Source organism: Geospiza fortis, unplaced genomic scaffold, assembly GCF_000277835.1.
Source record: "Geospiza fortis unplaced genomic scaffold, GeoFor_1.0 scaffold392, whole genome shotgun sequence".
Lineage (NCBI taxonomy): Eukaryota > Metazoa > Chordata > Aves > Passeriformes > Thraupidae > Geospiza > Geospiza fortis.
This window is the reverse complement of record NW_005054541.1, coordinates 239996-262788: the sequence shown is the minus strand read 5'-3', so window position 1 is coordinate 262788 and position 22793 is coordinate 239996. Positions and strand designations below refer to the sequence as shown.

The window sequence follows — 22793 nt, the reverse complement described above, 5'->3', positions numbered from 1 at the left end:
TAGTATCCTTGAGTTTATCCTGCCCAGCATCCTTGGTTTGGTCCTTTCCAGCATGCCTGGCTTGATACCATTGCCACACTTTGATTTCGAACATCACTTCTCATCAGCATCCTCGGTTTAAATTAACACAATTTCCAGGTTATAAATGTACACATATATGTATATATATATGGGCATTTTTTCCTGCCAATTCCCATTTTTTGCAGCAGTTTTTCATGGAAGAGCATCCTGGTGAGAGAGGGGTAGCAGTTCCCCAGCTGCTGTTAATGCAGGGGGCACGGTGGTCGTGCGTGCAGTGAGACCTGACAAGGTCAAGCCAAGAATTTGTTTTCCTTAAAAAAATGAGCCAAAATTACCAACGAGCTGTGTTTTATGGAGCTGAGTAAGAATTCAGGCTGAGCATCCCCAATCCCACATCAACCCTGTTGTTTTCATCTCTTGACTGGAAATTCAAGCAAAACTTTGCAGAAGGAGCCTTTTTTCCTGGCTTTTTGGGGATGCTGCAGCTTCAGCGTGGGGATGCCGGCACCTCTCTTCTCCCACCTCCGTGCGAAGCTGCGGCAGCCGGGTGCATACTCGGGTTGTAAAGATAATTAAGTTGCATTTCTGTGCATTGTTTACTGTTCCTCTGATCCAAGTGTTCCCCAGAGACTCCAGCTCGGGGCTGGTTTTTGTTTTGCAAAGCTCCTCGCGAGTGTGCCCTTCACTCTGCTTCGGGAGCCATTCTCATTTTACTATTATTAAACCATCCCAGACGTTGCCTTATTATGTGCCTTGGAGCTGAAATTCCTCAAGGAGGGGGGGGAACACCACTCACATCTGGGCTTGTTCTGCAGATGTTTGCTCTGCTCTAGGAAGGAGCAGACATTAAAGGCTGACGTTGGAGCGATTTTGCCCCGGGATGGGTTTGCACAGGTCGGCGCGGGATGGAGATGGCTTTGGCACAGAGAGGAACCCCAAAACTTAATTCATCCTAAGTGGGAGATGGGTGTGAAAAGATCTTGTCTTGGCTTCTTCGGAAAGAAATTCCTAATTTTTTTCTCCTGAAAAATAATTTCAAAGGAGAGTCATAATTAAAAATTAATTAAATAAGTAGAGTGAATAGGAAGGATCTGTACCGCTCACCTGGGGAACCAAAACCTGAAATTTTGCCATGGCTTTATGATCAAGCCCTATTTTGCACTTTTTAAACTCAGAGTGGGATCCCAGGGGTGCAGCCAGGGCCTGCACAGCTGGGGTTACAGCAGGGATGCATTTTGCCCTGTGGCTGTTGGTGGGTCTGTGTGCATTTGCAGATCTGCATGTGTGTTTGCGCATGTGTGTCCCATGCATGTTTGCATTTTCCTGTGCATGTTCCTGGGGTGTTGTTGCATTTCTGTGCGTGCTGCCACATGCATTGGGCTGCTCCCAGCTGTGCCTGGGCCCCCAGGCTGTGTCTGCACGGCTGTGTGCCCATTTCCACGTGCATTTCCAGGTGCACGTTCTCACACCGCGCACACCTCCCAGTTTTCCCCCTGCCGTTGCACGTTTGCAATGCAATAAATTTGCATATATGCAAACACACACAGGCACATAAATCTGCATAGCAAAACATCCATTTTTGCCCACCAAGACCCGGGGAAGCAGAGCTGTGTGCACTGAGCTGTCCACACGCGTGGCCATTCCCACATCCAGCTGCCCTGATTTACACACCCTCAATAACTTTCTTCCCATTATCCCTAACCCATAGACTCTGGGAAGTTTAATTTCTTCTCTCTAGTAATCACCATTAAATAGAAATTGTCTTTTTCTGTGTAAACACGTCATTAGCGAAGCTGCTTTCTGCAGGGTCCAGATTTCATTTTTATTAAAATGAAACATTTTTTCGGCTCCTCACTGTGTCCGGAGATGAAGAGGATAATTTTAACCCATTGGGTTAGCCACAGATAATTGCACCAGCATTTGATTGGGGCGATTAGGGAAATATCTTCTTTTCATGCAGAATTTGCATTTTCCTCTCTTCCTTCTCTGGAGCAGAATCGTGCTTTCCTACCCAGCCAGTTTTAATGATTGTTATCAATCCTAATAAATAGCTTTTGATCTTCCTTTTATTGACTTCTTTTTTAGCTGGGATGGGCTGAAAACCAGGTCCAGGTAAGAATTTGGGATGGGGAGAGGCACCAAATTTTTTTTTGTTTGTTTGGGTTTTTTTGGGTTTTTTTGGGACTGAAAGCATCCCTGAAATGATGCACTGGAGTTTTGCACGGGGAGAGAGGTGGGTTCAGTGCCAGGGGTTGCAAACAGCTGTCAGCATCTTCCCTTGCCAGGTGTGCAAGGGCCGCATCCCCACCCAAATCTGTGCTCTGCAGTGATTTTCCAGTGGTCCCAGGCCCAGCAGGTACCTCTGGGAAAAGATCTTTTCCCCACTAAATACCCAAGAAAATCCTGAAGCTCACACATCTATAAATCCATCTATTTGATGCATCTCATATCAGACAAATAGAATATGGCAGTGATAGATAATAGACATTAGAATAATACATAATATATGTTATTCCCATCACATCATAGATATATAACCATAAGGAAAGGATACCTATATATCATAGATATGTAACCATGTAAGGAAATAATAGAGATGAAATAATTCGTTGTTCCCATATTTTATAATAAGTTTTGTATGATATAAAATAGATTAATGGATAATCTATTATTGGAATGTAACTAACACATATTACTCCAATATATGGTGTAATATATATAACATATAACATTTATATATATAACAAATATAACAAACATACATATAACAAATATAACATGTATATTATATATAACATATATATAACATTAAGTGTCATGATATAAAATAATGTGTAATCTATTATTGGAATATAAATAATACATATTACTCCAATATATTATGTAATATATATAATATATAACATTTATAACATATATATAACATATATATAACATTAAGTATCATATGATATAAAATAGATTAATGTATAATCTATTATTGGACTATAAGTAATACATTACTCCAATATATTATGTAATATATATAATATATAACATTTATAACATATATATAACATATATATAACATTAAGTATCATATGATATAAAATAGATTAATGTATAATCTATTATTGGACTATAAGTAATACATTACTCCAATATATTATGTAATATATATAATATATAACATTTATAACATATATATAACATATATATAACATTTATAATATGTAATGCTAGAGAACATCTAAACTTCTATAAATGTAATCTATAACATAAAATATATATAATGTGATATAAAATATATAAGATACACAGTGGCATTAGGTGATGTGGTGGCCTCCCCCCTCTCCCTCTGCCATAATCATACCTTGAATTTCTGCCTAATTTGGCACAAAACCCCCCAAATTAATTCTGAATATACACATATATACCATACACAATCCCTTCACTCCCTTTGCCTTTGAAAATCAAGTTTACCCTTCCAGCGCTACCTGGAAAAGAATATTTTCACACATGTGGGAGAAACAGATCCCCCCAAATCCACCTCTGAGCATCCTCCAAAGGCAGATTCCCTGCTGGGACGGGGGTCCAGCCTCTCCCCCTGCCCTGGCTGCTGCTGTTTCTTGTATTTATTTAAAATCCCAGCCCCAGGAGCGTGGCCAGCGCGGCCGCTCCGATGGTGTTTGCACAAGCCCACTGGGGGCCAGCGAGGGATTGTGGGGCGATGGGAAAGCTGCTCTTTTTCCCAAACTGCACCAACCAGCTTGCCTTTTGCTTGCTTTTTTTTCCACCATTCCTTGCTTTTCCTTGCTCTGCCCCCACACCTTTCCCTCGCTTTTTTGTTGTTTTGCTTTTCCTCCGCTTTTCCTTGCTTTTCTTTCCTTTTCGCTTTTTCATGCTTTTTTAGCTTTTTTTATTTATTTATTTTTTTTTTAATGTGGAGGCATGCAAGCAGCCAGGCCTTCTCTCCCAGCTAGGAATTCGAGGTGAAAAACTCCCTTTTTGGGCCCACAGGCTTGTTTTTCCCCCAGTTTTTGGGGTTTGGGGGGATATTGCTGCCACAGGAAAGCGTCACCTGGGTAAGTAAATCCCCGCGGTTCCTTCTCCACCCCACGGAGTGTCCCACTAACATCCACAACGCCCCAAAACTGAGATTTTCCTCAAAATGCAGCAGGATTGTGGCTTGGTCCTCTGGAGAAATGAAATTATGCAGCATCCCCGCTGTTTTGTGAGAAAAGACAGTGGAAATTGTTATTTGTGGCAACACCAGGGTGCCACGTTGTCTCTGTCACCTGAAGTTTTGCAGCTGGGACTGGGGGGAGTCCAAAGCATCAGCCTGAATTGTGTTTTAAGGAAAATTAACCCTTGTTAAACAGGTTGAGGTTGAACTGATTCAGCTCTTCCAAAGCTTCGGACGCTTGGGACGGTGTTGGAAAAACATCCAACAAAGCCACAGCCCCCCATGGAAACCCTTCCAGCCCTCAGCACTCCTCTGATGCTGGCAAAAAGTGATTTTATTGTTGTTGCCAACTAATTAGTTGCAGTAACTCTGATAGTTGACTCTGATTAGTTGCAGAAAAACTCTATTTTTCTGATGTTGGAAGGGGATTCCCTCCTCCATTTTTCCTTTGGAAACTCAAGTTTAATGATTGGAATCTTCCTTTGTGATGAGGAATATTGATGTCCCCTTCTCACTCATGATCCTTTTATTATCACTCAGCTTTGCCTAGCTGAACATTCCCTGTGCTGGTGACCCCAAATTTACTCCTTATTAATGAGTAAAACATTGTTTATTTTCCTCTGAGTGTGGCTTTTCCCTATTTGGGCTGAGCAATTTCACTCAACACCAACTCCAAAAGTTGCATTAACCCTTTTTGAAGCTCTTGCTGCCACTGAACTGGGGATTCTCTGCCTGAGCATCATTAGCTCTGGGGCATTATTATTATTATTATTATTATTATTATTATTATTATTATTATTATTATTATTATTAAATATTACCAGATTGCAGTGTATTTTCAGCAAGTAAAATTAATCTAAGAAGCTTTAAAAAAAATGAAAGATGCAGACATGAATTTTGTATCAATTGGCCCTGGGAGATCAACTCCTTGCCCTGATTCCAGGAATTATCCATGGGGCAGATTCCAAGGCTGGATGGTGAGAGGTGATTCTACAAGCCAGGATTAATCCTTGTTTTTAATTTAAAAGTCACTTAGATTATTGAATTAAAGAATAATTTATCTTATTAAATTATAAAATTGTTATTAAATTAGAAAATAATTTCTGTTTTAAAATTACCTCTGCATTTAAATTTTAAAATTAACAAATGTATTCCTGGCTTGGAGATGCATCCAGCTGTGGGGAAAATATCTGTAAGGATGTTAAACCCTGGCAGAGGTATTGAAATTTAGTGTTTTTTTGCTCCAAAACCCTCAAACCCACCAAAACACAGATGCAAAACCGGGGATTTAAGGATCAAAATTAGTGTAAGGTTTAATTCTGGTATTTTCAAACTCCAGAGTTTATGTTCCCATGGCAACCGGTATTTTTATCCTCTTGGTTCAGCGCTTGTGAGATGGATCTGTTGGGAAATGTTTTCCCTCTGGGACCCATGAAGATGTTGGGGTTGGGTCAGAAGAAACAGAAATAAATCCTCACCAGCCAATAAGAAGAATATGCAGGATTCTGGAGGTTGTCCCTTTCTCAACACACCAGAAAAAGACAATTTTGGGGATGCTTCAACCCAACAGTCAATGGGTCCTTGTGCCACTCTCCAAAATACACCAAAACTTGGGCTGGAAAAATCTCATTTTCCTTTCTCTGTATCGTTGTTAGATTCTCTGCTTTGGGATGAGCTTTATGGGCTGAGTTGGAACTCCAGGAACTGAAAAAAGTGAGGGAAAATATCCCAAATTTTAAATGCAGTAACATTATCTAGACCCAAAAGAGTCTTTTTCTCTTGGAAATTATTTATATTGAGCTGCTTTTGCTCAGTCAAATCTCATAAACACTTATTACCTGACATTGTTTGCTGGCTTGCTTCATGTTATAACAATTTCTCAAGCTTTTCAGATCTGTTATGCATAGTAATTTTATTTCTTTTTCCCCACTGGAGATGAACTACTTGGTGGAATTCTTCAAAAAACAGTAAAAATGGAAAAAAATAGAGATTTTGTGACTTTTCCATAAATGGACTTGTTGGTAGGAACTGATACCTGTGGATTGTGTTGGCAAGATGAAATGGAGCAGGAGAGAGAAATGCAGATTTCAAGATGCAAAGGACCTTAAAACTGTAGGATTTTGCTCCTAAACTCCCAAATGAGGGGAATTACCCTGAAAAAACAATTCCAGAAATTTAGTCAAAGTCTGGATTGGGCCAAGGTTACTCCCCCCTTCCCTTCATATTCAAATCCTAGATATTAATTAATTTTTAATGCAATTTTTTTTCCTGTGACCAGGGTGTTCCTAGCATCAACTGGCTCCTAGCCGTGGGTGAAAACGCTGAATTAAGGAAAAATTACAGATTATTGTGCTGTATTTTTTCTCTTGCCTGACTCAAACAATGCTGTTGGCATAGAAACAGCCTTTTGTGGAAAGGTCACCTGTGAGGAGGGTGGTTGAGGTGTAATTCAAGGAGATTACAGGGGATTAGGCTGCACTTATATTTATATATTTTTTATAGATATAAGGTGTGTGCATATCCCACTGTCCATATATTCATGGACACCTGCATAGCTACATATATATATATTTATATATATAATTTTTTAAAAATGAAATGTGATAAGGGAGCAATATCCAGGAAGCTTTGCTAAATTAAAAAGTCGATGATGAAGAGGATGGGGTTTTTTTTCCTATTTTTTTTTTTCTCTATGTGTTTTTTCCCCCCCATTTTTCCCCCTCTCCCTGCCACATGTGGTGGGGCGATATCAGAACCCAGTGCTGCTCCTCTGTGTTTTTCTCTTGGCTTTAATTAAACCTCAGGCAGAGCTGGAAAAATGTGGCGAGACGAGATAATTGCGCTTATTCCCTGCGCGGGGCTGGAGCCTGGGCTGGAAAAAAAAAAGAGAAAAAGAGAAATTTGGAGGAGACGTAAAGGTGATGGAGAGTGGCTGAGCTGCACCATCAAGGATGATGGAGCTGTGAGATTTGGAACGAGAAACTTGGCTGATAAAAACTACCAAAACTACTCGTTTTCATCCCATTTTCCAACTCTGTATGTCTGCACCCTGCCCCTGGAACCAGAAAAATAAGCAAAATTCTATTTTATTTTTTTTTTACTGTGACTGCCCTGGATTGCTTGTCTTCTATTTGCTTTCTTTTCCTATTTTTATTCCATTTGTTTTTTTGGTAATGCACAGGCAAGGCAGGAATTTAAAAGGTTAGATCACTGGATAATTGCATTTACATTGGATAAACCCCCCATACCCTGTGCACGTGTTCTCTGCAGTGTGGTAAAAACCTCCCAGTCCCATTTCATCCCCAGTTCCCTCAGACTGGTGTCATCAGTGCAAAATACAGGGAAAATCCCCCCAAAATTCAAATCCCCCCCAAAATTCAAATCCCCCCCAAAATTCAAATCCCTCCCAAATTCTCCTTTTTTAGAGCAGAAAAACCATCACTTTTTCAGGCTATTTTCCCCACTATTAAGGAAAATCAGTGCACTGGAAATGGTTCTGTGTGGTGGAAGGAGCTTCCTGCACCCTGGAAATAATTGGCAAAAAAAGGGTTCAGAGAAGCTGCAATATCAAAAATCTCTTTCTCTTCTCTTGCCATCAAGCTATAACAGACTGTGGTAGCAAATATTTGGCTCAGATTGCTTTTTGGTGATTACAGCTTGTCAGAAAATATTGTTTGCATCCTAGAGCAAATATTGTATTTTAACTTTGTTTTCATTCCAAGAAGTCAAAATATTGATTTATATATATGTATATATATTTTTTTTAATTTTTTTTCCCTTCCATGGTAAAATTCCAAAAGCATTTTCTGTTTGGACACATGGAAGCAAAAAACTATCGGCACCGTCTGCAGACGTGAAATGTTTTGACATTTTAAAATGTTAGTTTCCAATTGACATTTCAGCATAAAATAGCATTAAAATGGCACCGAGTGAAGCTGTTGATTCAAACCAAAAATTAAATTTCATTGAGGCATTTCAAAACGGAATGTTTTTCTCCATTCTGAACTAGCACTTTGGGAAAAGGAGCATTTATTGCTGAAGAAATAAAATATTTCTCCCCAGTTTTTGGTATTAAATAGTCCTGACCCACTTGGCTGTAGGATGGTGGTCACTGCACTGGGCCACCCTCAACTGCCCACTTAGGTAGGGATGAGACAGCAAAGAGGGGATTTTTCCATCTAAATGCAGTTTTGGATAAATTATCACGTATTCCTTAGCCAAAAAAAAAAAAATTCACATTGACTGAAAGAAAAACCCCAAAACTTGCATTTATTCCCACATTGGTTGATGGCCAATGGCATTGGAGGTGGGATTTTCCTATTCAGCAGGGAGCAGCTGTGTAGGAGATCAGCCAATAATATCTCCTCAGAGAGCTGAAAAGCTGCAGCAAGCCTCAAAATCACTTTTATTTCTCTCAGTCCTTGCAGCTCCCATTCCATGGGAAAGCAATGGGGGCAGACTTAGAGCACTGTGTCTGGTATGGCGAGTGGATTGTGTGGCTTCAGCAGCTCCCAATTTATTAATTAACTCAGTTTCTTGTTTGATTTCAGTTGCTTGTTTGGCAGGTCATGATTTTGAGAAGGTTTTGGACATCTTTTGGAGGATCCTCTGGGGAAAGCAGGGAGGGATTTGCAGGGTGTGGTGATTTTGGTGTTTCCTGTGATGCTGATGGGAAGGTTGGAGGAAGGGGCTCTCCTTTCACTCCTCTGGCTTGGAAGTGGTGGGGAAGATCTTCTAGTGAGGGTTTTGGTTGGAGAAACAGCATTTCTGAATGCCCAAAAGGTGGTGACCTTCTCATGGAAGAAGATGTTACTCCTTCTCATGGTTCTTCTTTCATCGCCCCAACAAAGAAAAACAAACCAAACAAACCCCTCCTGGTTTAGGTTTGGGTCCTCTGGTGGTGCCACTCAGCCCCTCCCGTGGAAATCCTCACTTTTCCTCCCTGAGATGTTCTTACCCTCTGACATTTTCTCACAGACTGCTCCTCCTGGAATAGACCTCGCAGCCTCTTTGAACAAGTTGGAACTGAGAAATATTGAATAAAGAGGCGATTTAAGCTTTGGGAAAAATTCCATATGAAAAATTGCCATTTCCACTGGGTCACACAATGGCTCTTTAGAAAGATCTCAGGTTTGACCAGAATTGATGGCCAAGGCTACAACTGCAGAGTGTGCTTTCCACCCAAATTGCCAAACGAGGTTATAATTAGTCTGTGGAGATTTCTTTCAATATCTGAAATCACTTAATAGTAGCATTTGATTTTTATGGCAGCCTTTAGGCAGTTGGCTTGAGTCCTGCTTCTGCACAGCAAGGTCATCAATGCAGGGCTGGGTCTTCTTTGTAGGATCAACAGTTTACTCATTGCTTTGTAGTCATTAACTCAAGGCTGGTCTTTGAAGGGTGAATTGATGTGTTACCTGCTGCTGTTGTCCTCATCAATACAGGGCTGGGTCTTCTCTGAAGGGTCAATGTTGCTGTTGATGTTGTTTAATAACAGCTCAAAATGTGTCAGTAAGGGCTTCATAGCCACAGTTTCTGGGGGAGGTAGAGCATCTATTTTCAAATTCTTTCTGCAATTTGCCCTTTTCTTGCTTGGAATTTGACTAAAAATAAGGAAATTCTCAAATTGCATTGGGAAGAAAGTATTGCAAAATGATGGCCCAGGAATGTCTTAATGTTGAGTTCTTGGGCATGAACATTATGGCTTCCATTTGTTTTCTTTTAGTATTAATTAACATGAATTAATGTGTCAGTGCTGTGGGTTGATACATGATGTAAATGCCACATCCATGCTTTCTCTTCAGCTGCCAGCTTTCATTTTGATGGGAAAAATCCCCCAAACATGCGTCTTTCCATGAAAAACGGAGAAATGGCAAGAGAATGGAGATGGAGAAATGGAAAGAGAAATGCCTGATTTCCTGGAACTGCATTTTTCATGGAACACCTCTGATTTTCTCGTTGTGCTCCGAGCACGGACATTGGCAGTAACCACTTGTACCAAGGGGTACTGATCACATGCAGCTCAAATCCATCACAGCCTTACTGCAGGCTATTAATACTTTATTAACTCCATTTAAACTCTGCCTTAATGCTCCTGGTGTGACAAGTGGCCCTGCGTAGAAATTATTAAGAAAAGATGGTTTTTAATCGAATTATGAAGTAGTGCTGGGACATGCATGCAACCCACACGGTGCCCTGAGTAGCCAAATTTCTGCGAATATTCTGTGTACATTTGCATGCAATAGAATATTGGATCTGGGGGGATATGCTCCCAAGCTATCCCTGGAAAAGAAGAGCTTCTCAGGAGGTTGTTTCCAGCTGAGCCAACCCAAAGCCTGGGGTTTTGCATGGGCAGCCAAAAGAGGACTGAATTTTGCAGGGGTGAATATTTGAATCTGAATGTCTCAGAGTAACTCTGGTCAGGAGAAGACCCTGAGTTTTAGAAATCTATTCCCATCACAGGAACAGAAAGGTTTTTCTGGCCTGTTCCTACCTGTGGGGAAATTCAAAGTTTGGATGGTGAAAAATTTTGCACTGCTGGAAGATTTATGCCTCAGAGATGAGAACTTACATTTGCTCTTATTGCTGCTCCCCTTACTTAATCTCAAGCACTCCCTTCCTGCTCAAACACAGGACAATACTTCTAAAATTCATTTTCTGCTCCTCTTTTCACTTTGCTGTGATGTTTTTTTTGTCTCTCGTTGGTCCCTGAGTATGGAGAGTCAAGGCAGGACATTAATATTGATGCTGACCTCGGTTATCAGGAGCTGCATTTCCGCGTGTGCCGGCAGCATATAAATACTATTACTGGGTAATTAGTGAGCCTCAAGCTGAGGCTGGATTGAGCAGGGCTCCGTGTCCTACTTTTGGGATTGGGCTTGGGTTTTTTTGTATTGGGCTGTTGGGGTTTTGCCCCAAGAAAAATCCAAAAATGTTGGAAATGGAAATGCCAACTCAGAAGCACCTGGATGCTCAATGAAAGAGAAAGAAGCAAAACAGGGAGGAAAAAATGGAAGAAAAAGTATCTTCCAAGGCTTTTCCTTTTCTGAAAACCTCCTGTATTTGAGATGCAAAATAATTTTTTTTTTGAGTTTTGTTTCTGTCCTTTCTTGCTGGATTTCTTGGTTTACACTTTCTCTTCCCATGCCCCACTTGAATTTTACTCCTCTGGTGCTATAAAAGTTTGGAAAAGCTTCAGTGTTGCCAAAGGGCAAATGCAGCCAGGATTCTCTGGTTGGATGCACCTGAAAAATGGATACTCCTTGCATTCCTCACTCTCCAGCCCTTTCTGGACACAGAAAACCCTTTTATTTTTTTGTCTCCCCCATTCACTTCTCCCCAATAAATACAAGAAGGGTTTTCCCATCCAGACAGAGATGGGGAGACATCCCCAGGGTCACCAGATTCTTCCTTTACCCCATAGTGTGGCTTTGATTGAAACACCATGTGAATAATTTAGGGGTGTTTTGCATCTTTTATACCTCTGAACTTCCACTAAAAGGGGTTTTGAGTTGCTGCTGCTGGCGAAATAGCGTCTGAAGGTGAACAACCCCTGAATTTTGCATGAGCTAAAAGGGCTGTGGATGGGGAGTTGGGCTTTGCCTCTGAAGTCAGGTAGGTTTAATGCATGAATTTCATGAGTTAGCAGGGGAGGAAAGCAGTGGCTCCCTGTTTGGGGGGTAAATCACTGCAGCTCACTGGGCCTCAGGGATCACTGCAGGTTTTGGCATCACTGCACCTCCCTGCACTCAGGGTTGCAACCCTAACACTTGCCCTGTGTTACTGTCTCCCATTTCTTTTTCAATTTCAGCTCAGTTGCCAGCTTTCCCTCTGCATGGAGATGTTTTGGGTCAAATCATCCCATTTTCAGACCTCCTCACTGGCCAAGGCTTTGAATAGTTTTTCTAAGAGGAGGTGCAGCCTCTTTGGTGCTCCCCAGCAGGAGCATTCCTGGATCCCCCTGCTTGGAGGCTCACAGAGCACTTCAGTGGCACTGAACTGAAAGAGGAGGTTTAGATATCAGAAAGGAATTGTTCCCTGTGAAGGTGCTGAGGTCCTGGCACAGAGCAGCTGTGGCTGCCCCTGGATCCCAGGAAGTGTCTAAGGCCAGGCTGGACAGAGCTTGGAGTCCCCTGGGACAGTGGAAGGTGTCTTTGTCAATCACAGGGAATTGGAAGAATCTTTAAGATCCCTTCCACCTCAAACCATTCTGGGATTCTCTGATTCTCTCACTTCTTTCAGAGCTGACTGGCTCCCAGGGCTGCATGAGCAGCAATATGTGGGCTTGACAGGGTGCCTGTGTCAAGCTGCTGGAAAAGATTTAAAATTCCCCAATAATTTCTTTTCCGCAAAACAAATGAATCTTCAGAAGGGCCTTTCCTCACAGTTGCTAAGCCATTTAATTTATCTGAGTCATTTACAATTTGTGATGGGCCTGTTAATAGCCTGATGTGGGGATCAACATCACTTAGACGTGGGGGTTGTTTTCTTTCTTTTTTCTTTTTATTCTTTTTTTTTTTTTGGCCTTTTGGGTTTTAATTTCTTGCTGGATTTGCCCCCAGAGGCACAAAGCTGTGTTTGGAAAACGTCAGCTCTGTCTCCCCAGCCCCTTTGTCATGCTGGTGCAGCTCGGGCTGAAAGCACAAACCACAGCCCACCCATGGGGACGTGCTGCCCTGCTACTACTTAAGTGCTTCAAAGTACCTGTCTGTGATATGAAACATGCCATAAAATGAATATATTCCAGATGTCTCAGCAAATTTCCCTCAGCTCCACAATCCACCTGAAGGCAGTGCACGCAGCGAGGTTCCTTGGTCCCTGCTGCCTCTCTCACTGCCAAAGGAGCACAGTGAGGGCTCATTTGGGGTTGCACTTTTGGGGGTTGCCATTACCAGACCAGGGTGGTGACCCCAGGTTCTGCTCTGTGCAGTGTGGGGTGAAGATTTCAGCCACTGATGTCTCCGTGGGTGATTGCCCTCCATGGGACTGGGGGAAATGGGGTTTGCATCCTTAGGTTTGGGGGTCTTTGTCCTGGAGGGGATTTCTCTCTCCCCTCTTGGGTGGGGGATCCCCATCCTTGGGGTCTGCAGAATCTCTGTCCTCAGAATTGTGAGGGTCCTTGGGTTTTGAGGCTCTGCATTGTTAGGGTTGGTGGATCCCCATACTCGGGGTTAGGAGCTCGATCCTTGAAGTTTGTGGGTCTCAGTCCTTGGGTTTTGGAGATCTCCATCTGCAGGGTTGGGAGATCCCTTTCCTTGGGGTTGGGGGAATTCCCAGCTTTGGGGTTCGGTGGATTCTTCCTTGTGTTTTGTGGAGCTCCATCCCTGAGCATCTTCACCTTCTGAGTTGGGAGCATATCTCCATTTTTGGGATATGAGGATCTTCTTCCTTGGGTTTGGGGGAAAATCTTCAACTTTGGGGCTGGCAGATACATCTGGAGTTGGCAGACCTCCATCCTGGAAGGTTCTCCATCTTCAGGTTTGGATGATCTCCACCTGAGTCTGTCCATGGAGGGAGGACCTCTGTCCTCCATCCTGGCTGAAGCCACAACCCACAGCCTCCTCCACACCACAGCACCCACCTTGCTCAGGGACTACCCTTGGACATGATGGGCACCTCTGTGAGCAGAGCAGGCTCCCAACCTTCCAGCCAGCTCAGCAAATATGACCCTGATTTATTTAAAAGCTTCAGAGAGATCACGTTGGGGTGTGTGTTTGCTGTTGAATTGGGTATTTCCAGGAGACACAGCCAATAATTTCCTTGGTGTGCTCTGTGTAGGTCCTGGTTGGCTGGGAGGACCATGGAAAAGCTGGAATAACAACCGTATAGAAGGCAATGAAGAAGGTACAAAAGCTAAAATTACTGTTCATGGCTAATACGTTGCATGGCACTAATTAATTTTTAAACAGCCTCGCTGGGGACCTCATTGCTAAAACATGATGTTTTCTTCTCCGGAACCATAACTGTTAACTCCAAACAAAGCAGAAGAAAGTCGGAAGGGTGAGGAACCACAGGTCCATTAGACTGCATCTGAATGGCCAGACCTGATGGCCACTGTGCCTGGGGGATGCTCTGTCACACCCCTCTGAAGGGATTTTTTTGGGCTGGGGAGTCAAATTCAGCTTCCTGGGAGTGCAGAAGTGTTGTCTGAGCTGCAAACATGCTGGGAGGAAAGGAAAAACTATTTTTGATTCTGCTCTCACCTGTCTCACTTTCCCTGCTTGTGGCTTTCCCTGAATATTTTTAACCATATTTTATTACTGGTCTCACAAGCCTCAGACTGAGGGGTTGCTGTCATTGCACTCACTCACATGTAAGTTATTTAATTCAGTCTTTGTGAGTGTTGAGAAGAGGCTTTCCTCAACGTTTTCATTGCTGCTGACATCTAGATCAACACCCAAATTTATTTATTTGACATTTCCCATTTCCAATTAACCTGTGAAATATTCCTCCTAAAATGGTGTGAGCTGGTAATGCTTTATCTTCCATTTAATGTTTAATTATTCTTTAATTATTTGGACACTTTTCTTATCACCACTTCATGTCCACCTATTAATTCCATCCTGTTAAATTTCATCATCTCCAAAAGAAGGGAAACTCAGAAGTTTATTTTGAAAAATTTATCAAGTTCAGTAGTTTTACTCACACCTCTCTGTTTACTTCTTTATTTTAAAATTAGGAAATGTGGTGGTAGCTTGGGGGAGAATATTTTTTAATGTCCTCTGAGTCTGATGGTACCAGAATCCAGCCTGAGCCAGGCTGAGTGTAGAAAATGACAATTACACCATTGAAATAGTGGGGGTTTTTTGCTGTTGGAAGGAGCCTTTGCTGTGTGCCAGTAGCAGCCCTGGGGTCAGGGAGGGCTGGGACTGAGGGGAGCACACGGCCCCCCCAGACGGGGAGATTTCTGTTTCCATATGGAAAAGGGATGTGGCATCTGGTTTCACTCCCAGCAGCTGGCAGCTTGAAGCCTGTGTTTTGCATGGTGTGGAGTAAAGAGAAAATAAAGTGTCGAATTGTTTGGCATTATCAAGGATTTCTGCTCCCCAGGACTCCTGCATAAAGAGATGGAAATTTTAGCTGCTGGAGCCAAGAAACACACAGAAGTATATGAATTTATTACATTTTATCTCATTCCCTTGCAAACAGCGCTGGAAATGTCAAAAGATCATCTATTGTTTCATCGTTTAGAAAGAATTTTTGTTTTCTAGTTGTAATTTCCTTGATGCCTGGCTGTGGGGAAGGAAGAGAAATTGGAGCAGGAGCTGGCAGGGCTGCGGCAGGTTGAACATGCAGGTTTGTCTGGCCATGGAGCTACACGCATTTAAATTTCTCACATCCCAGGTTTTTAATTTAACAAATGTAATTAAGGCTGGGGTAGGTACTCGGATTATTCATTTACTCCAGATGGAAAAAATTAAATTGAATGCAAATTCCGTAATCAGACATGGAGTTGAGGATGTCGGACGTGATGGGGAAGTGTCAGCACATTAATCGAACTGCTTTCCCTAAACAGCCCCCAAATCTAAGAGCCAGGGATTATTTGAATAATTGAGGTGGCATTTGATAAGATATCTGATTGCTGATATCTCCTTAAGACGAAGCCCTAATTGTAATTCTCCATCAAGAAGGATTAATCTGCGCAGGGAATGGTGTGGTGTCACACTCCCTCCCCTGAGTTTTGGGTTTTTATCAAGGGCTGCCATGCCCAGGGAAGGTGCCAAAGTGATTTATCGCTTCTCCTGTTACTTTATCCTTGTGCCAGGAGGTCGTCAGGTAGCACAGCTTGGCACTGGGGATCTGGGCACCCGAGGCTGCCGGAGTCCCACAGAGCTGGGTCTGTATTTTGGAGGTTCCTCCCATTGTTGGAGAAGAATGCATCCTTGCATCTTAATGTCCCTTCTTCATGTCTTCGGGGCACAGTTAGACCTTTTTCCCTCTGGGAAAAGGAGACAAAATGGAGACAAAGTGTCCCAACTTCAGCAGAAGGCCATGTTGGAGGACCATGATCCCATCCATGACCCCAGTCATCTGATAGGACCCAATCTTGGAAAGCTTTTGGGGGTTGATGGATGTCGACCCCCAACTCAGTCTTGGCTGGGGTAGAGTCATGGTTTAGGAATGGTCTCCCCAATTTAGTGCTTCTACTGAGACTTTGCTGCCACTCCCTGGATCCCCTTTCTCCTCCCCTTCTCCTCCTGGAGAAGAGAATTAGAGGCATGAAAAGCAAAAATCATCATCAAAAAGATGGGTTGAAATGAGAACAATTTACTGGAAGCCGGAATGAGGAAACAAACAGCAACAGCAACAAAATTAATAACAAAAGGGTACCAAAAAAAGAGTGATTCACATACAAAAATGCTCACCTTGAGCTGGAGCTGCTCCGGCTGGGAAGGGATTCCCTTTCCTGCCCCTCCCCCCAAAAACCGATGTGAAGTGGTATAGAATAACCAGGTCCTGGCCATGCCCCCTCCAGCTGCTGCAGAAATTAACCCTCTCCTGGCTGGAGCCCGGACAGGTAGCAAGAGGAGTTTCCACTCAATCTGGCAACAGACACTTGGTCATAATCATAGAAATTTTTCTTGTGGAGTCTGTTTTGCTGCCAGCACCATTGGCTCCTCTTAAAACCAGGCACGAAGGATGGGGAGATAGGGGTGGACTTTCCTCCTTGAATCCCACACCCTAAGTGAGATTAGAAAGGATTTAAATTGCTGAAATGACAATTAAAAAAAATGAACTCAAGATCCAGTCTTGTAAACAAATAATCATCATGGTCTTTCCTTCTCTCTTCCTCTATATAGCAGCAAATGAAAAAAAAAAAAACAAAAGGGAAAAAGATGGAAGAGGGCAAAGGGATAAAGCTTGAAAGAGTTTGCTGTTCAGTTTTTTTGAGAGCTTGAATATTTTGAAACAAGCTGTAAATGGAAATTCTTCCCTGTGAGTATGGTCAGGCCCTGGCACAGGTTTCCCCATCCCTGGAAATGTCCAAGGCCAGGCTGGATGGGGATTTAGACCAGCCTGGGATAGTGGAAGGTGTCCCTGCCTGTGGCAGGGGGTTGGAAGAAGAGGAGTTTTAAGGTCCCTTCCAACCCAAACCATTCTGGGATTCCCTGATTCTGTGTAATAGAAAATAAAAGGTGTTGGGGAGAAAATAATCCTTAACTCTTCTGCAGTCAGTGGTTTGCCCAGAAGTGATGAGGATATATTGGATTTTTCCTGTCTCTAAAGCAAAATGAATGCAGAGATTTTTCATCTTTTCTCTTTGTCCTACCATCCCACCTCCTCCTGTGACCGTGTGCCAGTGGCCACTCCTGATGGATTGGGTGCACTAAGGGATTTTAGCCAGGCTCTGGACAGTGCATTCACAGCCAGAAAAGCATTATATCCCCTCAAAAAACCCCAAACCCAACCCCCCAAAAAACAAAAAAAATCCCAACTTAAATCACTTGAGATAAGTTGGGTGTTATCTTAAGTTGCAAATTGCTTGTTTGCTTCTCCAGCTGGAGCTGTTAATTCAGAACAATTAACACACCGTTTAAAACCCAGACAAAGCATATGGAGGCAGTCCTTGGGAAAAGATCCTCTTTGGGATGGAGTGGCTCAATGGGAAATCGAAGGATAACTCCAGTTTGGCTTCCCCCTTAGATCCTGGCAGGTGTTGTGGGGAATGACACAAATACCAGAGTTTGGGCCCTCAGAACCCCGGTTGGATGCTCAAAGCAAGACCCGGCTGGGTCTCTAGACCCAAAAGAAATCCAGTGTTGACATTCACTATTGGGATGAGTTTATCACAGAGACAGTGCCTTCACGCTCCTGCTCATCCTTCAAATATTTCTTCTTGATGAAGAAATAATGAATCCTAGAGTGAATCCTAAAATAATGCCTGAATTTTTTTATTGACCCCTTTGCAATGCCATGGAGCACCTCCTTGGCTCCATCCTTCAGGCCTTTTGTGGCGTTTCTGGACACCTGCCATTTATTTCCTAAGGTTCCCTTTTGATTTTGGATGCAGGTGAAGAGCAAAAGCCTAAATCTGGAAAGAAACCCCCCAAAATACAGGAGTTCAACCTTCTTAAAATACTGATGTGAGCTCAATTGCTTAAAATATCTCTGGGTCAAGGAGCCAGGAGGTGAGCTCATTGCTTTTTTGCAAGGACATAAACCACTGTTAGACTTTTATGGGAAGCTGTAGGAAATGCTGCAGCAGTTGTTGCATTTTTGCAGCCCAGTGGTGGCTTAAGGGGTGATCCATCCTTTCTTCCACCCTTGCCTCCATGTATCCATGTGTCTTTTCTCCATGTGTGTTCATCCATGCATCTGTGCTGCCTTGCATCCCTGAATCCATGCATCCTTGCATCTGTCCATCCATCATTCTTGGTCTTATACTTCTGACCAGAACTGCACACAAATTTTATTAAGGGCACACAAGATTTTTTTTTCTCCTCAAGTGAAAAAAATCCCACAAATCCAAATGTTTTCTTCAGAAACTTTACAGGAATTGGCATGGCTGAATGTGCAGCAGCTTTTAGCATCCACTACAAATGATGGGAAAATAAACTTTTCCATCTCAAATTTGGCACTAGGATTTTGGGATTGGGGACCCCTGTAATGTAAGCCCCCCAAAACCTCCATCCCCCTGAGCTGTGAAAGCCAAGCAGGTCATCTTTAAGAGCTTTTTCTGCAAACCCTTTCCTGCTACTCCCCCATCCGAGGATGGATGTAGGCAGCATCGGCAAATCTGAATAACTAATCAGAGTCCTCATTAACCCCCCACTGAGATGCTCAAACATTCACTTTGCTGTTTGTGAAGCAGGGAAAAAAAAAATGGAAAAAACCTCACAAGCCACCCTGCATTAAAATTGATGTGTTATTAATCCCACTGTTCCAGACCTCATGGGCACCGAATTTTCCTCCGTCTGGCCCGAGGCTGAACAGTATGGTGCTGCTTCTGCAGGGCACTTTGCCTCTCCATTATTTATCAGCACAGTGGAGAGAGGCTGCTTTTGTTCCCTGGATCCAGATGTGTTCACATGCACATGTCTGGGGTGGGGATGTCCAGTATTTCTCTGCTTGCCCCATTTGGTGAGCCCCCTACAGCAGGGCTCTGCCAACAGACACGTCTCTCCCAACTGCGTTTAGCCTCAAAGCAGTTTTGCTTTTGCAGAAATACAAAAATATCTGGGTGTATGGGCATGTCTCAAATCTTTCACTCTCTCTGAGAAAGGGTGGGGTTTGTGCATCAAATTTAACTTCTGAAATGAAAATATTATATTCTTCTTTGCCCCAGCATCCCCAACACCTGGCCCTAGCCCTTTTCCAGAGGCTGGAGAGAAATTGCACTGTGTGGGGAAAAGCCCAACACACCAAAGGTTTTTATCACAGAAGTCCTGGCAGATGGCAGCAGGTGTTGCCAAGGTTATTTGGAGAGTCGTGATCATCCCTTGGAGCTCTTTAAAGGGTTAACTGAAACTTGAGCTTTGATTTCTGCGTCTGTACTGATTTTCACACCTACAGGGTTTCTTTGGTTGTCCCCAGGGGTGTGGAGTTTGGGGCCAGTAGAGCTTGCTGCTGGGCATAGTGTGGGGTATAAAAATAATTCAACAAAACCCAACATTACGGGGGATTTTACAGTTTGTGGTTTCCTTCTAAGTCAGAGGAGTTGGCATTAAATTTATTAAAACATGATAGTCACAATTCAACAGCATTGACATGATGAGGCTGGAAGCACCATGGCCTGCTCACATTGGAAGAAACAAAGTGACATGCTGGGAAAAGCCTTCCTGCTTTAAAATCCTACACTTTTTACAAAAAATCCTGAATTTTCTTTTGCTAAATGTCAGCTTTATTAGCATTCCCTTACACTTCATTAAAACTTGTTAACAGGGATGCCCTTGGCTTTTTGCAAGGGGGTAGAGGCTGCTGTCCCAGGATACTGGGCTCCCAAATCTGCTTTGGATGCTGTTCAGGCCAGCAAATCAGGATTTAGGGCATTTGTGGGGATTGATGACTTGTCAGAAATGGTGTCTCATTTATGACCCCGGGGCAGCTGCTGAGTGCAAGCACGAGCAGCCATGGGACACCATGGATCTTGCAGCCTTGCATTGCCTGTGGTGGAGCATCTTGGAGGAGGCGTCTCCTCCGTTCCCCTTCGCACCGGGAGGACTTCAAAGGCCTTTGCTAAACTTCAAAGGATGCCTTTTGAAGTTGCTAAAAGTGCTCAAAAAGACTTCTCTCTCTCTGCAAGGGTGTTCAGGGAGATGTCCCTGGTGGGGTTGGCTCTCTGTGTTCCCCATGATGGGGACAAAACCAGTGTTGTTTCTGCAGAAGGTGCACAATGGTTTTGTCCTAAATGCATGCAGCACCCAAGGCCTCAGGCCTGGCCACCTGCAAGGATGAAAATCAGTCTGTCAGAGCTCTTTTAACACTGACAGAGCCTTATTTCTGCTCCTTTTCCTCCAGCCCTCGTGTTTTGTTTGCACAGCAAGCCCAGATGGCAAAAGTCTTTCCTGTAGGGTAGAAAAAAGTCTTTATAGAATGAAGGTGCAAAACATGAGCTCTTCCATCATGATGTCAGGACAAATCCAATGAAAATCAAGTCCAAATTCGTGATATGTATTTGGCATCAGCCCATTCATGCTCCTCCAAGGCATGAACATTAATTCTTTACCCTAAATAACCTTAATATTTCACCTGCTGTTGTGGTGGAAGAGTTTTGGACTCAGGCCCTTCTGAGCAGATCAGGTCTCTACATCTCTTGGCTGGACCTACACTGGCCTGAGAAGTCAAGAGGCACCTTGATATTTTGTCTCTTTCATCAAGTTTTCCACATTTGGAGGTTTCTGCTGTGTTTTGCCCTGAAATGTTCCAGTTGTTTCCAGATCTCTCCTTCAGGTTTCCAGGAATGCAAGCTTCCCCCTGTAACTCCTTTGGACCCATGTTCCTGAGGGAGAGGATGGACACCTGCCCTGAAGGCACAAAACTGCACCTGTGGTTCTTGCCAGGGGTTTGGGATGGAGTTAAAACCAGGGGAAACAGTTCTCATGGATCTCCTGTCTGGCCTCACCACACCAGACACGGCTCTCTGCTGGTGATGTGTAGCAGAGATACATCCCTGAGATGTGTGCTGGGGACCTGAGGAGCTCTCCAGAGGTTCTGTGCAGATTGTGAGGTATCTCAGGTGTGTACTGGGCAGCTGAGGAGCTCTTTGGAGGTTCTGTGCAGGTATCTCAGGTGTATATGGGGCAGCTGAGGAGCTCCTTAGAGGTTCTGTGCAGGTATCTCACGTGTATATTGTATCTGAGGAGCTCTCCAGTGGTTCTGTGCAGGTTGGAAGTTATCTCAGATGTATACTGGGCATCTGAGGAGCTCTTTGGAGGTTCTATGCAGGTATCTCAGGTGTATATTGTATCTCAGGAGCTCTCCAGAAGTTCTGTGCAGGTTGTGAGGTATCTCAGGTGTATATTGGGCAGCTGAGGAGCTCCTTGGACGTTCTGTGCAGGTATCTCAGGTGTGTACTGGGCATCTGAGGAGCTCTTTGGAGGTTCTGTGCATATTGGGAAGCAACTCAGATGTATTTTGGGCATCTGAGGAGCTCTCCAGAGGTTCTGTGCAGGTTGGGAGGTATCTCAGGTGTGTATTGTATCTGAGAAGCTCTTAGGAGGTTCTGTGCAGGTATCTCAGGTGTACTTTGGGCAGCTGAGGAGCTCTTTGGAGGGGGTGTGGTGGCATATATCAGATGTACATCCAAATCAGCAGTTCAGAACTTGGAGGTGTGCATACATCTGCCTGTGCTAGACATTTATCAGCAATCTGAGGAGCTCTGAACGGGTTTTGTGTACCAGGGTGGGGGGTTTGGGATGCATATTGAAATCTGAGGGGCTCTCTGGAGGTGACACATCTGTCAGAGCTCTGAGGAGCTCCCTGAAGGTGCTGTGTGCCATGCTGGATGTGCTGGGTGTGAAACAGAGATCTGAGGAGCTCCCTGTAGGTGCTGTGTGCCATGCTGGATGTGCTGGGTGTGAAACAGAGATCTGAGGAGCTCCCTGTAGGTGCTGTGTGCCATGCTGGATGTGCTGGGTGTGAAGCAGAGATTTGAGGAGCTCCAGCCAGGTGCTGTTGGTCAGAGGTGTCCCTGCCAGCTGTGCATTGGTGAGGAGCTCTCCAGGGTGGGTTGGTACCAAGGTGATACATCAGGGCTGGGCTGAGAGCAGCTTGGCAGAGGTTTTGTGCATCAAGGGACATTTATTGGACTATATACATCTATAATATAAGAGATTTATACTGGAGATCTGAGGAGCTCTTTACCAGGAGATATATATCAGAGTAGATGCATCAGACATAGACTGGAGATCTCAGGTGATGTTTATAGACACAGAGGTAATATCTGGGGGTGATGTACATTGAGGGACATTCAATTGAAGGATGTTGAAGGTCTGAGGGGCTCACTAGAGGTGTGATATATGGAGAGATCTGGTGAATTTTATCTCGTGTATGTCGCAGACATCCTTTTTATGAAAAATCCTTTCTTAGGATTTTTCCTGTTGAAGCTGCGAAGTTTCAGCAACAAGATGTAAACAATGATTATCTGCTGCTGTGGAATGCAACAGGT

At 43.5% G+C, this 22793-nt stretch overlaps 1 protein-coding gene across 1 annotated transcript in view; it reads left to right on the top strand.

Moving 5' to 3' along the window:
- Positions 1 to 13963: 13963 nt before the first annotated feature.
- The window catches only part of PKNOX2 (PBX/knotted 1 homeobox 2), a 48743-nt gene continuing 39913 nt past the window's right edge, over positions 13964 to 22793 (top strand). The window contains exon 1 of the mRNA XM_031063890.1: positions 13964 to 14029. The gene's annotated coding sequence lies outside the window, so the exon portion shown is untranslated. The remainder of the gene's footprint in view (positions 14030 to 22793) is intronic.